This window comes from Balaenoptera ricei, chromosome 20 (genome assembly GCF_028023285.1).
Source record: "Balaenoptera ricei isolate mBalRic1 chromosome 20, mBalRic1.hap2, whole genome shotgun sequence".
Taxonomy (NCBI): Eukaryota; Metazoa; Chordata; class Mammalia; order Artiodactyla; family Balaenopteridae; genus Balaenoptera; species Balaenoptera ricei.
In genome coordinates this window covers 62,133,962-62,149,831 of record NC_082658.1, presented here as the reverse complement: position 1 = coordinate 62,149,831, position 15,870 = coordinate 62,133,962, and the positions used below count along the sequence as shown (strand labels likewise).

The following is a 15,870-nucleotide window of genomic DNA, read 5'->3' as shown; positions in this document are numbered from 1 at the left end:
CCAAACAGGTTCTAGTGCAGAAACATCAGCACCACCAGTTTCTTCTGTTCCGCCATGAGGAATGCGACATACTGCGGTTCAGAGGAATTTTACTACCTCATCCATACAACTAGGGGTCCAGGCTGGGATCCTATTAGGCCACAGACTGGGAGCAGGCAGAGCCCCCAAGATACCAAGTCTGTCAGGGCTGCTGATGGGAACTTTCCATAGAGGAGATTCCGAGGCCAAGCTGGTCATCTTCTTAGATAGGCAGCCAATCAAAGGCCTGATAGGAGCTTAGGGAACAGGAAAGCAGGTAAGTCAGAACGGTGAAACCTACAGCAGGCCAGGGGCTTGTCGCAAGGGTCTGCATACAGCAACAAGAGAAGGTAGGAAGGCTCAGGGAACAGCTAAACTGACTTGAGCGTGTTTCCCAGTGTGGGGCTGCATCCACATTCTGAACGACACGCTTTGTTCTGTACCTACTTGTCCTGGAGACAGGACCACCCTAAATAGCACCATTTCTTTCTTCTTTTCCTTCTCTCTCAAGTAAAGCGGTCTCTCCTCTGTGCTGAGTCAATGGGACCTTTGTCAACTACCCCCTACTCATTTGTACTCTGACTTCTCCCTCTCCACTGATTTCTTCTCCCTCTACCTATAAACATGCTCAAAGATTTCCTGTCTTAAGAAAAAAGTCCTGGACTTCTCTGGTGGCGGAGTGGTTAAGAATCCGCCTGCCAATGCAGGGGACACAGGTTTGAGCCCTGGCCCGGGAAGATCCCACATGCCTTGGAGCAACTAAGCCCATGCACCACAACTACTGAGCCAGCACTCTAGAGCCTGTGAGCCACAACTACTGAGCCCGTGTGCCACAACTACTGAAGCCAGCGTGCCTAGAGCCCATGCTCCGCAACAAGAGAAGCCACCGCAACGAGAAGCCCGCGCACCGCAACAAAGAGTAGCCCCTGCTTGCAGCAACTAGAGAAAGCCTGCACACAGCAACGAAGACCCAACACAGACAAAAATTAAAAAATAAATAATAAAAAAAATTAATTATAAAGAAAAAAACCTATTAAAAAGAAGTCCACCCAAATCCCCTACTCTGACCTCCAACTGTTGACTTCCTTTTATGCCTAAGTTTTCAGGAATAGCCTGACTTCCCTTGTCTCTCATTTCCTCCTTAATTCTGTAACCTTGCTTCTAACTCTGTCTTCTGTAGACTTTGTTCTCGCTAAGTTCAGCAGCGAGCACCTAGGGGTATGTCCATCTGCCCTCTGGACTCTTCCAGCTGAACGTCTCCAGCACTTCAAATTCAGCATGAACTGAACTCATCATCCGCTTCAGTGGTGTGATGATTTGAAAACATATCCACAAATTCTTTGATACTTTTCCTTTTAAGAGGTGGAGTTAATTCCCTGTTCTTGAATGTGGGCTGGACTTAATGACTCCCTCCTAATGAATGGAATAAGGCAGAAAGGATGTGTGAGACTTGAGGGTCATTAAAAACATTGTGGCCTCCTCCTTGCTCTTTCTTGGGTCACCTGGTCCGGGGAAAGCCATGTGCCATAATTGAAGGGTATTCAAGCAGCCCTGTAGAGAGAGGTTCACTTGGCAAGAAACTGAGGTCTGCTAACAACCACAGCTTAGTTGCCAGGCATGTGAGCGAACCCCTTGGAACTCCAGCCATGGTCAAGCCTTTGGATGATGCAGCCCCAGCTCAGGGACAATCCAGCAAAGCCTCTCCTAGATTTCTGACCCACAGAAACTGTGAGATGATAAATGCTGGTTGTTTCAAGCTGGGAAATTTTGTGGGTAATTTGTTAACACAGCAGTAGATAACGAATATGCATGGCAAACCTTCTCTTTTGTCAATCTCAGCAAATTGTTTCCAAATCAGAAACACCTCCTTCCTCCCCCAAATCCGACTGGTGATCAAGTCCTGTTATTTCCATTTTGGTATCTGTAGGTTCAGCCTCTTGTGAATTTCTCCGTTACTCTCTTAGTATATTATATCTCATCTAGACTGTTTAAATTGCCTCATAACTGGTTTCTTGCTTCCAGCTTTACTCCCTTATAATCTATCCTCCACGCCGCCATCAGAGCAGTTGTCCTAAAATGTGAATTTGATCACCTTGCTTCTTTGCTTAAATCGTCCTCACTGACTAGGGCTTATCAAGTCCAAACACCTTAGCAACACAGGTAAAGACGTTTGAGGTTTGAGCCCTTCTTGCTTTGCAGCTTAATCTCCTGAATCTCATGCAGGAGAGAGTTCAGCCATCACAAGAATACTTGTTTATATTGCTTTGCAGCATTTCAGTATAGTTTTTAAATATGCCAATAATATGTGAAAAATGTATTTAATTTGTAAAGAAAACTGTCAACTACTGGGGAAGTCAGACTCATGGAGACTTAGTTGCCCATTGTAGTTTGGTCACATCAAGGCATCCTAACATCTTATAAAGAAGATGTGGTACATATATACAATGGAACATTAGCCACAAAAAGGAATGAAATAACGCCATTTGCAGCAACATGGATTAGAGATTATCATACTAAGTGAAGTAAGTCAGACAAAGACAAATATGTGATATCACTTATATGTGGAATCTAAAATATGACAGAATTGAACTTATCTATAAAACAAAACAAAAAACAAAAAAACAAACAGACTCATAGACATAGAGAACAGACTTGTGGTTGCCAAGTGGGGGTAGGGGAGGGATGGAGTGGGAGTCTGGGATTAGCAGATGCAAACTATTATATATAGAATGGATAAACAACAAGGTCCTACTGTAGAGCACAGGGAACTATATTCAATATCTTGTATAAACCATAATGGAAAAGAATATGAAAAAGAACATATACATGTATAACTGAGTCACTTTGCTGTACAGCAGAAATTAACACAACCTTGTAAATCAACTGTATTTCAATAAAATTTTTTAAAAAGGTATCCTAACATCTTAGCATTAAAAATCTTGATGTTTTGGTTAAGATCCAGGCCGCTCCAAATATTGATTACTGAGATATACCGTGTCAGTGAGTCACCTGAGATCATAGAAACGGTCTTAATCGGCATCATCAATGTCTTGAAGAAATAGTTTTCTGTGATTCCTCATTTTCACCCGTGTGAGTGCATGTCTGGTGTGAAAAGCAAACCCTGGTGTCACATTCCGTACTGCACACTGAAGAGAGAGATCGTCCATGACTGTAGTTTGAGTCCGAGTGTTTATCCCTTTCTCAGCCCTGAGTGAAGGTCAGATGGTTTATTCAGATCATCTGCTCTTGTCCGAGAAAAACAGCAGTGGTGTGGATGGGCCTTGAGTGCCATGTCTTTGAGTCTACCTTGCGGCTCCTTTTCTCCCTGGCTGAACCAGTGACAGGCCCTCCACCTGTCTAGCTCCCTGAGGTTTCAGTCAACAGTAGGTTGAAGTTATCTGCGATTCCTCTTCCTCGTGGCATGCCATAGGTATTCCTTGACATTCAGAGCAATATTTGATAGAGGAATTTTGCTAACATCTTGTTCTGTTTTCTCTCTGACCAAAACATGTATCATTAACTTTGGGGCAGTTCTAAAAAACGTTCCATTAGTGTGTGTTCTGTACCAGTTTTATCTCTGAGGGGTACAACATTAAATGAGGCCTCTGTAGTTTTCCTTTGAAATGCATCGGTTTTGCCCTGAGAAACATTATTCTGCCCTTGAGGAAGAACTTGGTTGGTTTACCAAAGAGGCCACGGTGCTTTGTTTGGAAGTCACGTGGAGGGCATGCGTGGTTTTCTGCCATTATTTCAGAAACTTCATAAAAGCAATAAAGTGCTCTAGCCCTTAGGAACAAATGCATCAATGGGCCAATAAATTCCAGTTCTTCAATGTTCGCTCCTGTGCTTTCTGCCTGAACATCCCTATTTTAACTGGCTGGGTGGCACGTCACAACGTATGGGACATGCATCTCTCCAGCTTACATTTTAGTCCTGTTCAATAGTGACCCTTCCAAACAACTGTACTTCAATTAAAAAAACGTTGATTAAAAATAGAAAAAAAACAGTGACGCTTCTAATTCCTGAGTCATATTTATACTCTCAAACTGATCTTTATATTTCCTTGAACCTCTCTGCTATATCAATTTTTCTGAACTGATGTAATGCCACGAAATATAAAAAGATAAAAACTGGGTTTTAACAAATATGAACACCAGTGCACCAATATTATGAAAATATACAGTGAAAATAGAGTAACAGACCAACCAAGATGAACCACACCCTTTTAACTAAAGGTTAGATGCAGAAAAATGACAAGTGCAAGTATAAATTTCAAACTTAACGGTTATATGAAGAGTATAACAGGATTTCAGTGAAAAGAATAATCTTAACATTTCAAGTTTGTAAAATACATGTGAGCAAAATTGTTGCATTTGTTTCTTTTGAAATTGAAATTCCCAGAGTACCTTTTGATGTGTTCATCCGGTTTTTCTTTCAAACATTTACTAAGTGCCCTGTATTTGGCACTCGGCAGGGGGCAGGGAGAATAAGACAGAGTTTCTGCCCTTACGGAGCTAATGGCTTTGCATGTGCGGTTTTCTTCTGTATCATATCCAGTCTGTACTTTGCTGCTTATTTTTCTATTTCTCCTTTTTCTTACTTATTATGTTTCAGATCCATAAACTATTTTAAGTCTATGTCCTCATTTCAGGTTACTTTTTTCTCCCATCTAAACATACAATAACAATTGTGGCATTAATCCTTGTGTATACAGGCTTAGAAATTCCATTTTTAAAATTCCAGGTGTAATACATAAAACGCATTCTTGTAAAAATTCAAATATAGCAGTACAGAGAGTAAAATATGAAAAGTCCCCTTTTACAATCTCCAGTCTAGCTGCTTCCCGAGAGCCATACATACAAGTGTGTGAAATTGCCTGTTTCCTATATTTTTGCTAACATTGTTATCCCTTTTAAAAAATATTAGTCCATATGATGGGTTTAAAAGTATCTCATTGCTTTAGTTCATGTCTGCTGGATACTGGGTAGATTAAGCATCTTTTCATATGTTTATTAGTCTTTAGTATTTTTGTGAATTGCCTTTTCCTATCTTTGCCTTCTTTTCCCTCTGGGACCGTTTGTTTCTCCTTGACTTAATTTTGGTAATCTATGTTTTCCCAGAAAATTATCCATTTTGCCTAGTTTACAAATCCATATATGTAATTATGTCCTCTTTCTTGTTTCTAATTTGGATGCCTTTTTTTCTTCCTTGATTAAATTTGCCAGAGGTTTTTTTTATCTTGTTAGTCCTTTTAAAACACCAGCTTTTAATTTTGTTAGTCTTCTGGACCATTAAAAAATGTATTCTGTTTCATTAATTGCTGCTTTTTCTTTATTCATTACTTCCTTCTACCTTTGGTGGATGTACTACTTTCATTTCTTCCTTCTGCTTTCTGTGCACGCATAGGAAGGTGCGAGCAAAGGTTCAATGGTTGTTGGGGGTTGGGAGAGTAACTGTTGGCGTCATCCCCGTTCCACGCCCCGCCTTCCCCCCCATCACCAATACAGACGGTTCAGAATCAGGAAGAAACAAGTCAGGCATCAGATGGAGATCGTGTCAGCTTTGTTAATAATAAGGCTGCTTGAAGAATAATGCTTGACCTGCGATTAGTCAGGCTAACGACCCTTTCCCTCTGGGTTAACTTAACCAAGACATTCTTAGAGCAAATGCTTTTTGGAAGGTTCAACATGAAGCCAGTTAGAGCTGAACAGATCAACTGCTCAGGGGCTATGAGAGCTACATGCCCTCAGGGGAGTTCAGTCTGCATAGTTCCATCCGGAGACCCAGATTGGAAACAAAGAAAAACGGGTGATTTGGTGGATCCCCAGCTGGTGGCTGACTGAGCAGGGCCAGAGTAAGGGCATTGAGGGAGCTGGTGGGGAGCCTGGTGGAAGCAGGTGGTCTTGGGGTTCAGACTGGGCGGGGAGGCCTGTGGGACCCGCAGGGGAGGGAAGGAACCCGAGGCTGGGAAGGGTGCAGGGGCAAACCAGGCTGGGAGGGAGGATGTGGTGGGACAGCTGGAAGAGGGGCCGCTGGATGTCAGAGACAGGTCTTTCAGGTTCAGAATCCTGATGGCAGGAGAGTCGGGTAGATGGGCACATCTCCAGGGATGATGGGACTTGTGGGGGACCAAGGCTGAGTCATTCTTCAGACGCTCTGGGGCTCTTGTTCTTTCCCAAATTTAGCTTAACATCTGCTCTGAAGCCAAAAGAGTCACTGCTTTCCTATTCCTGGCTAATTAAACAAATTCAAACATACGCATTGCCTCACTCAGCACCCTCACACGGCTAGGAGGGGAGCGCAGTGTGGGTGGCAGGTGTATGGCACCAGCAGCCGAGGGTGGTCTGGGCTGCGGTGGGAAGTCAGCAGAGGGGGTCCAGCCCTGGAGCCACATATGCCTCATGGCGACATGACCTGTCCAGGCTCCTTTGGGCATATGAATTCATCTGGCCCTCCAGGAGTGCTTTTTATGACAATATATCAAGGCATTGTAACTCATAAGCTGACAGAACTCTTGTTCCGAGCGACACGTTTACAGAAAGAGCCTGGCCTTTGTGTTTTCTTAGGGAGGGTGCAGTGACCCCTGCCCAGAGCTCTTATGAAGGCCAACTTCACTAACCACCCCTTTCCTGGTGCGGTGTGTCTCCCTCTGTAATTACTCCTCTCTATGTAATTTCCTACAGTGAAATTTTATGCTTTAGAACTAAATTAAAAAGTCATCTAAAGAAATGGTTGGGTTAACATAAAAGTCAAGTTCCTCTTAGGAGGAATGAGTGTTTACAGTCAGGCCTTATAGATATTTACAAAGAAGAGCAATGTATATCCTACACACTGACGTCAGGTTGCAGAGTTTCTATAGTAGATCAGCATATTCATTATGACCTGCTAACCCATCAGGTAAACAATTTTTCTTTCTTTCTTTCTTTTTTTGTTTTTAATTTTTGGCTGCGTTGGGTCTTCATTGCTGCGCATGGGCTTTCTCTAGTTGCAGCGAGTGGGAGCTACTCTTGGTTGCAGTGTGCGGGCTTCTCATTGCGGTGGCTTCTCTTGTTGCAGAGCATGGGCTCTAGGCATGTGGGCTTCAGCAGTTGCAATACTTGGGCTCAGTAGTTGTGGCACACAGGCTCCAGAGCACGCGGGCTTCAGTAGTTGTGGTGCCGGGGCTCCGTAGCTGTGGCTTGCGGGCTCTAGAGCACAGGCTCAGTAGTTGTGGTGCACGGGCTTAGTTGCTCTGCGGCATGTGGGATCTCCCTGGACCAGGGCTTGAACCTGTGTCCCCTGCATTGGCAGGTGGATTCTTAACCACTGCACCACCAGGGAAGTCCCAGCAATTTCTATTTATACTCATTTTCCAGTAAGAAACGCTGGATCTGTTGCTGGCAGGTGAAATGTCGAGACCTGTGAAGATTTTCCAGCTGTTTTTGCCCCTGCGAGGGTGCCCTTTCAAGGTGCATCATCACAGATCCTTGTGGGCACCTCTCTGCTAGAATGCAGGGGTCCTGGGGACTCTCACAGTCTTTGCAAAAATTCATCAAACATCTGTTTGAAACCCATTCAGAGCTACTTTTCATCTTTTGGCTTTGTCCTAGTTATTTTTAGGGCTGATACATTTATTTTTCCAAGAGCAAAACAGAACATTTTAAGGCTTTGATTTTTGGCTAAGGTTTAGTAAATTCTGTTCCGTGGAGAGCTGGCAGGTTTCCCACTGAGGCGCTTATGAACTTGGCTGGCACAGAGGTTTCCTTTAGCGCTGGTCTGGAGTCATGGACCCAGCCCAGGAGCTGGTCCACTCTTGTACTGTGCAGCCTCCGTGCCAGTGGACACCTGGACATGCCATTGTGGTCCGTCACCTCCCTCTGTTCTGAGATTCTCAGTCCCTGCAGAGGGAGTCTTGTCCAGGGTTTACTTATTTCTACAATTAAGAAAGCCTTCCTTGGGTCACATTGAACTTACTCTCCGCAGTATAAGCTATCAAGTCACAAATAGAGTCTGATGCTCTCAGATGCATAATTGTTGTTATGCTTAAATACTATTATTAAAATTGTACAACGTTACACGTTCATTGTAACGAGTGTAGAAAAATCTTTAAAACGTAAAGAAAATTAGAACCTCCCATCGTCCCAGCACCCAGAGATAACATCCTCTTTTTTGTAATTTATTTTTGAAATTTTTGTTTTAACGTGGTAAGAACACTTGACGTGAGATCTACTCTCTTGAATGTTTACGCATACAATACCTGATGGGTGATTGTAGGTACAACGTTATACAGCAGGTCTCTGGAGCTTTTGCTCATCTTGCTTGACTGAGACTTTATGCCCGTCAATTAAATAATTAAACTTTATGACCTTTCCCCTCCCCCAGCCCCTGGCAACCACCATTCTACTCTGTGATTCTGTGAATTTGACTATTTTAGATTCCTCACATAAGTGGAGTCATGCGGTATTTGTTCTTTTGTGACTGGTTTGTTTCACTTAGCATAATGTCCTCAGGTTCATCCATGTTGTCACATGTTGCAGAATTTCCTTCTTTTTTGAGGCCAAATTATATTCCATTGTATGTATACACCACATCTTCTTTATCCCTTCATCTGTCAGTGGACACTTAGGTTGATTCCACATCTTGGATATTGTGAATAACGCTGCCATGAACACAGGAGTGTTAATATCTCTTAGAGATCCTGATTTCAGTTCTTTTAGGTGAATACCCAGAAGTGTGATGACCTGATCATATGATAGTTCTACAGTTGACCCTTGAACAACATGGGTTTGAACTGCATGGGTCCACTTACACACAGATTTTTAAAAATAAATATATGGTTGGCCCTCTGTAGCCACAGGTTCTGCATCTTCAGTTCAGTGCTGATGCAAACTTAATACACAATCCATGGGTGGTTGACTCTGTGGATGTGGTACCTATGGATACGGAGGGTGGACTGCAGGACTTGAGCATCTGTTGATTTCGGTGTCCACGGCGGGTCCTGGAACCAACCCCCTGAAAACGCGGAGGGACAACTGTGTTTTTAATTTTTTGAGGAACCTCCATACTGTTTTCCATAGCGGCTGCACTGTTTTGCGTTCTCACCAGCAATGTACAGGGTTCCAGTATCTCCACATCCTCACCAACACTTGTCTTCTTTTTTTTTTTTTATAATAGCCATCCTGACTGGTGTGAGATGATATCTCATTGTGGTTTTTATTTGCATTTCCCTGATGATTACTGATGTTAACCATTTTTCATATACCTGTAGGCCATTTGTATGTCTTCTTTGGAGAAACATCTATTTAAGTCCTTGGCCTATCTTTTAATTGGATATTAGGTTTTATACTATTGAGTTATAGGAGTTCCTTATATATTTTGGAGATTAACCCCTTATCAGATATATAGTTTGCAAACATTTACTCCCATTCTGTATGTTGCCTTTCCACTTTGTTGGTTGTTTCCTTTGCTGTGCAGAAGCTTTTGGGGTTTGATGTAGTCCTGATTGTTTATTTTTGTTTTTGCTGCTTGTGCTTTTGGTGTCATATCCATGATATTATTACCAAGACCAATGTCATGAAGTTTTTCACCTTTTTTTTTTTTCTAAGAGTCTTATGGTTTCAGATCTTATGTTTAAGTCTTTAATCAATTTTGAGTTGGTTTTGTGTATGATATACAGGTACAATTTCATTCTTTTGCATGTGGATATCTAATTTCCCCTGCACCATTTGTTGAAGAAACTATCTTTTCCCCATTAGAGATTCAGTGCAATCCCTATCAAAAGCCCAATGGCATTTTTTTAACAGAAATACAAAAAACAATTCTAAAATTCATATGGAACTGCAAAAAACCACAAATCATTTTGAGAAAGAAGAACAAAGCTGGAGGCATCACACTTTCTAATTAAAAAATACACTACAAAGCTATAGTAATCAAAACAGTATGGCATAAAAAACACACATATAGACCAATGGAACAGAATAAAGATTCTAGAAATAAATCTACACCTATATGGTCAACTCATTCTTCAACAAGGGGACCAAGAATAACATTTTTAATATATAGACTTTTCTCTAAGTCTTTTTTCTATGCCTATTGTAAATATGGTTTCCTACTGTATACACCTTTTACAATCATATTTTCCACTAATTTATTGTCACCATTATTCTACATGATCAAATATGTTACAGTATCCTTTGTGAAGTTGCTATAAATCACATACCATAAATTCACAATTTTAAAGTGTACAATACAGTAATTTTTCTTGTGTATTGGCAAAGTTGTGCAACACTCACCTCTACCAAATTCCAGGATATTTACATCACCCCAAAAGGGAATCCTGGAGCCATTAGTAGTCACTCCCCATTCTAACCTATCCCTCCATCCCAGGGCAACCACTAACCTACTTTCTGTATTTATGGATTTGCCTATTCTGGAAATTGCATATGAATGTAATCATACAATATGTGGCCTTTTTGACGTGGCTTCTTTCACTCAGCATAATGTTTTCAAGGTTCATCTATGTTGTAGCATGTGCCACTACTTCACTTTTTTTTTTTTTTTACTTCATTCCTTTTTACTGATGAATAATATTCCATCATATGGACCTACACATTATGTTTATCCATTCATCACTTAATGAACATTTTTTTCCTACTTTTTGGCTACTGTGAATAGTGTGGTTGTGTACAGATTTTTGTTTGAACTCCTGTTTTTGGTTCTTTGGGGTATATACCAAGGAGTGGAATTACTGGGTCACAATGGTAACTCTGTGTTTAACTTTTGAGGAAATGCCAAAATGTTTTTCATGGGGGCCATGCCATTTTACATTACAACACACAATGTATGAAGGTTCAATTTCTTCATATCCTTGCCAACACTTATTACTGTCTGTCTTTTTGCCTGTAGTCATCCTAGTAGATGCGAGGTGGTATCTAATTGTAGCTTTGATTTGCATACCACTAATGCCTAATGATGGTGAATATCTTTTCATGTGCTTTTTGGCCATTTGTATATTTTATATTCTCCTTGGAGAAATGTGTGTTTGGCTCCTTTGCCCATTTTTTGGTTGGGTTACTTGTCCTTTATATTCTGGATAATAGACCCTTATCAGATATATGATTTGCAAATATTTTCTCCCATTATGTGGGCTATCTTTTTACTTTCTTGATAGTGTCCTTTGAAGCACAAAAGTTTTTAATTTTTATGAAGTCCAGCTTATCTAGTGTTTCTTTGGTTGCTTGTGTCTTGGGTGTAGTATCTAAGAAAACATTGCCTAGTCCAAGGTCATGAAGTTTTATACTTATATTTTCTTCTAAGAGTTTTCTATTTTTAGCTCTTACATTTTGAGGTAATTCTTGCATGTGGTGTGCGGTAGGAGTCTAACACTTCATTTTTTTGCATGTGGATGTCCAGTTGTCCCAACACCACTTGTTGAAAAGACTATTCTTTCCCCATTGAATCATTTTGGCACCCTTGTCCAAAATCAACTGCCCATAAATGTATGGGTTCATTTTTGGACTCTGAGTTCTGTTCTATTTATCTACATATGTCTATCCTTATGCCAGTACCACATGGTCTAGACTGCTGTAGCTTTGTAGTAAGTTTTGAAATTGGGAAGTATGAGTCCTGCTTTGTTCCTCTTTTTCAAAATTGTTTTGACTATTCTGGGTCCCTTGCATTTCCATATGAGTTGTAGAATTAACTTGTCAACTTCTGTGAAAAGAGTAGCTAGAATTTTGATATGGGTTGTGTTGATTCTGTAGATCAATTTGAGGAGCATTGCCGTCTCAAGTTTTTCAGTACTTGAACATGGGATGTCTGTCCATTTATTTAAGACTTCTTCAATTTTTTAAATGTTTTATAGTTTTTAGTGTACTGCAAGTCTTGCGTGTATTTTGTTAAATGTATTTCTAAATATTTTATTCTTTTTGAGGCTATTGTAAATGGAATTTTAAAAAATATATTTGGATTGTTTATTACAAGTGTATAAAAATAATTGATTTTTGTATATTGATCTTGTAGCCTACAACCTTGCTGAACAAGTTTATTAGCTCTGTTTTGTTGTTGTAGATTCCTTAGGATTTTCTACATATGAGATCATGTCATCTGCTAATAAATATAGCTTTACTTTCTTACCAATCTGGATACCTTGTCTTTCTTCCTCCCTCCCTCCCGCCCTTCCTTCCTTCCTTCCTCCTAATTTCCCTGGCTAAAGACTCCATTATATTGTTGACTAGAAGTGGTGAGAGCAGACATCCTTACCTTGTTACTGCTCTTACAGGAAAAGTTTCAGATTTTCACCATTAAGTACGATGTTAGTTGTTCGGTGTTTTGTAGTTGCTCTTTATCAGGCTGAGGAATTTCTCTTTTATTCCTAGCCTGTTGAGTGTGTTTTTGTTTTTGTTTTTGTTTTTTTTATCATGAATGTGCATTGGATTTTGTCAAATGCTTTTCTGCATCTGTTGAGATGATTATGTGGTTGTGTCCTTTATTCTATTAATATGGTGTATTACTTTGATTGATTGTCATATGTTGGAAAACCTTGAATTCCTGGGTAAATCCCACTTGGTCATGGTGTATAATCCTTTATATGTGTTGTTAAATTTGGTTTGCTAGTATTTTGTTGAGGATTTTTGTGTCAGTATCATAGGGAATATTGGTTGATATATGTCACTTTTAACAGCTGCATAATGTTTAATCATGTGAATATACCATCATCTAACCAATTAGATTTTAATTATTTCCTTTGTTGTCATCGTTGTTATCATCAAGGATAAGCTCATAACTCTTGTACACACGGCTTTAAATTCCTTCATAATTATTTTCATAGGATTCATTTCTACAAATGGAATAACTGAACCAAAGGTAATGCATAGATGCTCAGCTCATCTTGTCATTGGCATTTACATTTTGTTTATAGTTTTTGTTTTGCAGAGTTTTTTTTAAGTAGTCAAATCTGTTTTTCTTTATGTATTCTGCTTTTGCAGGTGGGCTCAGAGAGGCCTTTTTCATCTTGTTTAGATATAGAATCTCCTCTATTTTCCTCTAGTTCTTGTAATGCTTCTTTTTTTACCCACTTAAATCTTTATTCCTTCAAAATTCATTTGGTGTGCAGTAGGAATCTCTTTCTTTCCTTCTTTCTCTGTCACTCTCTTTTTCTGCATATGATCAGCCAGTTTTCCCAATGCCATTTAAAAAAACAATCCATTCCTTGTCCTCAGATTAGTGACGCCATGTTTATTGTAATCCAAATTCTTATGCTTGGGCTTTGTTATGATTCACTGATGATCTTTCTATTCCTGAGCCATACTATTATAATTATTTTACTTTTCTGGTCTGCTTTAATATCTGGGAGTATAAATACACTTTCTTTTTTTTCAAGAATTTTCTTTTATAGGGAAGAACGAATTATTTTACCAGATGAATTTTAGGATAACTTTATAAAGAATTTTCTTCACACTTCTAATCCTATTAGAATTTTTATTGGAATTACAATACATTTATTAAATTATTTTGTGAATGATGAATATCTAATTGGAAAACCATGGTATATTTTTCCATCCAGTCCTCTTTTTGTCATTCTGTAAAATATTGTAGATTTTGGGGGGCAACAGCAATTTTCTTACCAGGTTTATTCATAGATATTTTATATATATATTTTTTACTTTGTAAGTAGGATTTGTTTAGCATGCAATAACTTATTTAATTAATTATTTTATTACACAATTTAATACCTACTTGTTTTAGAAAATTTAGAAGATACAATGGGAATTAAAAAAATAAATGACCTGCAATTCCAGAGATAAGCACTGTTAACATTTTGTGTATATCTTTCTATTAATGGATTTACAGTCTAATTGGGGAAGTAAGATGATCACGTGAAAGGCTTAAATCCAAGGCGCTAGTGGGTGACTAGCTTGTACTTTTTTGTCTGTCCAGCTTTTTTTTTTTTTTTTGCTTTTGGGAACTGCTCTTACAACTAGTGGGGTCACCAATCACCCAGGTCCCTCTCCCCTCTACTGGGTTGGACAGTGTATCACTCTGGGGTTCTTTTCTGAGGTCTCTTCTTCTGAGATCTTGAATGCTAAAGCCCCCTAGTCCTGGAATGCTGCTGGGAAAGGCTTTCCCATCCCAAGAGCACCTGTGTTGGAATGATGTGAACTCAGGGAATTAGAGCCGAGAGGTGATGAGAAACAGCTTCCCGATGGCATTTGAACCTCCAGGTATAACTGGCTTAAAGCCAGCTTGAAGTCATCCCCAGACTAGCCAGTTAGCCAGTAAGTTTGCTAGTTTGCTTAAGCCGAGTTCTGTCACTTGCAGAGTCCCGACCATGGCCACCTCCTGTAACTGTGCCACGGGGCCATGCGCTGGAGGAACCCCCGGGTGAGTTAGGTCCCCGTGCGTCCCCGGCGCCCCGGAGGATGGATCTTCCTCCGCGAGGGCGTGTCCCGTGCATTGTGCCTCTCGCTTTCTTTAAGGCAAAGAGGGGGGGCCACCAGAGGCGGCAGCGTTTGCCAGGGGGGCATGGGGCCGCAGTTATAGCAACACGCCTGGCGGTGAAGGTAGTGGGGAGCGGTTCTAAGCTGCGTGAGCAGAGCACCTTTCTGTGGTCTGGGATGGGGATGGAACCGCGGTGAACACAGGGGACTCGGCATCACTGAGGCTCTGCCAACCCACACCGCCAGGTAAGAGCTACTCGGCTGCTTTTCACACCTATTTTACAGTCAAATAGCAATTAAAACCCAGTTTATGGCCGTGACTAAGCTCTGCCTGGCCCTGATCCCTTCAGTTCTTGGTGAGTGTGGATACAACACAGTAGCTTATTTACCTCGACAAAATTTCTTCCGTGTGTATTTTCCGTGCATCGAGTTCGCCCTCTGTAACAGGAGATCTTACCGTCATGGGGCTTGTAGGCCACCTGTCGTGAGAGTGCTCTTATGATTTTGGAGCTCTCTGAATTCAAAATGAAGTATGAAAATATGTATCTTGAGTGAAAAATGAAATCTCAACAGATCACGGAGCCTTGGACATCCAGGCTCCTCACCTCCGAGATCCCTGGAGTCCGCTGATCAGAACCACCTGCTTTGGAATGTTCCTGGCCGTAACCTGAATTTCCCATCCCATCTAGAACATTCTACAAGTCACAGGCTCGAAAGGAAGGGACCCTGACGCTTCAGGGCAGACTCACCTCTGAAGAGCAGCCTGGCTTTTTTTTTTTCTGTTTGATATCTCAGGGAGCAATCAGCGAGAAACTAGTCAGCCTGCATCTTTAAATCCTTATGTTTCAGAGAGGTTCAAAGGAAGTATTCAGGAACCAGTAGGAGAGAAGTGATTTTGCAGGGTTTTTGGGGGGGTGGGTGGGGGGTGGAGGGGAGGGAGAGGCAGAAGGAGAGGCCGTCGGAAGCCCTGGAGAGCAGAGCCCGCCTGTTTCCTGAGCGAGGCGTCGTTCCAGCGCTCAGTGCCCGGCCCCTCGAGTGTGGTTTCCTCCCGGCCGGCACCAAACCCCAAAATAGTGCGGCCGGCTTGCTGATGGAGGCCAGCCACTCCGAGAAGCAGGAGAAGCCAAAGGTTTTGCAGTAAGTACCCAGTTGGTTACTCTTTAAGATGGAGGTGGAAACTCTTAGAACAGCTGTATCTGGGGGAAGAGGTTCTTCTTTTGTGGCTGTAACGTCTCAAGTGCCGGTGACTCTTGCTGTGACTACAGCGTTGTTAATATATCCTCCTGTGGGTTCGTGGGCTGGGCAAGTTCACGCTACGTGCATGTTTGGGGGCCTAAAAATGGATTTCAGACATCTTCTGACAGCTTGAAAACACTGTCTTTTCTCACTGCCTGTGACTTTTCTCGTCTTGCCAAGTCAGGATAATTAATGCTAA

The 15,870-nt window shown here is 41.2% G+C and overlaps 1 protein-coding gene across 7 annotated transcripts in view; it reads left to right on the top strand.

Moving 5' to 3' along the window:
* Nucleotides 1-15,870, top strand: part of SPECC1 (sperm antigen with calponin homology and coiled-coil domains 1) — a 265,582-nt gene that overhangs the window by 32,916 nt on the left and 216,796 nt on the right. For 4 of the 7 annotated variants that reach the window (XR_009499670.1, XM_059908102.1, XM_059908103.1 and 1 more), the window contains exon 1: nt 15,470-15,572. The exons of 1 other annotated variant lie outside the window; for it this stretch is intronic. The gene's annotated coding sequence lies outside the window, so the exon portion shown is untranslated. Of the gene's footprint in view, nt 1-15,469; nt 15,573-15,870 lie in introns of those variants that run through there. 2 more of the 7 variants (XM_059908101.1, XM_059908107.1) reach the window with 1 other exon arrangement.